We start from the raw sequence: 1492 nt of genomic DNA on the forward strand, positions 1-1492 counted from the left end.
GCCTCTCCCCCATCTCACCTGAACTTCATCAGTCTGCTTGTCTTTGCCCTCCCTTGGCACTGAGCAGAGACCTTAACCTCACTGAGTTCTAATTTTGCAACCCTTACAATGCCTGGTGCCCAATAGTTCCATTTCTCAATGGCTTCTTCATTTTTTTGTCTTCTTCTAATTGCTTTTTTCTGGTTTCACAGCAATGGGTTCTCAATAGTAGTTGTGAACTTTTCCAGGCTCCACCCCCAGGCTTTCTAATTTAATTGTCCAGGTAGGGCTCTGGCATTAATATTTTTAAAAAGCTCCACATATAACCTCATGTTCTGTCAGCTCTGTAGTTTGGTGGAAAATGTAGACCCCAGTCTCTGTCCTCTGTGAAGCGATTCATGTCTTGCCTTCCTTTTACCTCAGCCCCTATCCCAAATAGCAACCAGGAGGCAAGGCTGGAATCCTGAACTGCAGGCCTTGAAAGTCCCCAGAACGTGGACTGCAAAGGGCCTACCCAGTCTCCATCCATGGAGGCCGCCATATTGGTGGTTTTATTTTTCCACTAATGGGAAATGGATGAATGGTAGGGCATGAAGAGGTTTGGAAAGGGGCAGGGGGGCAAAGTACCATCTGTGAGAAAGGCAGAGGGACAGAGGGAAAGGCAAAAGAAACACATTTTGGAAAGCGCCAAAGTTTTGACAGGAATCTGCCTCCTTCCCCCCTCCCTCTCCCATCTGTTTTGGAGAAATGTAAATGCGCCCGTGTTCCCAGGTGACTGGCCGGCGGGTAGCCTCTTTGGAATTCTGTAAACTGGCCATCTGTCGTCCCATAATAAATGATAGCTATAAAAGAAAGTGATTATGGTGCCGATAGTGGGAGAGGCATTTGTTTATATTCTTATAATATGTATCAGATTGAATAGAAATTATCACTTAAAATTGACAAATGGAGAGCAGAGTTCCTTGGAGAGGGAATCAGGGACACAGCAGCAGTGATGGGACCAAGTGTTGGGGACCAGACAGGCTCCAGAGGCTCCCAGAGTACCCCAAGCTCTTTCTTACCTTCCCTGAAGGTCTTTGGTGTCCTTTGGGTCAGGGTGACTTGACGGGGGCCTAGAAGGGTCATAAGTCCTCTTTTGCTAGGGAAGGAGGAAGGGCAGCTCTTTGAAGTAGGCACAAAGCCAGGCTTGGCTTTTCTGTCCCTGTGGGGGCTCCTTGACCCTGAGACTCCTATATATGCTGCCGCCTACAAATGACTGTCCCGCTTCCAGCCTTCCGAGCCACCTGCCTTTCTCCTCCACACTCCTTTCTCCAGCTGACCTTGCCCTATGTCCTTCCACAGCAATGGTCCTGAGGGGCTTGTTTCCTGGTGCAGCCAGGTGCCTCCTACCTCACGGCCCAGGCTGAGGCGCATCCAGGGATTCCCTCTTCCCAAGAAGAAGCACAGGGCTTGAGTGGCTTGCCACACCTTCACCTGCCCCGGCTTTACACCTTCCCCAAATTTCCAGTCTCCT

The sequence above is a fragment of the Marmota monax genome, unplaced genomic scaffold (assembly GCF_021218885.2).
Source record: "Marmota monax isolate L192 unplaced genomic scaffold, Marmota_monax_Labrador192_F-V1.1 WCK01_AAM20220418_F8-fsc00017, whole genome shotgun sequence".
Taxonomy (NCBI): domain Eukaryota; kingdom Metazoa; phylum Chordata; class Mammalia; order Rodentia; family Sciuridae; genus Marmota; species Marmota monax.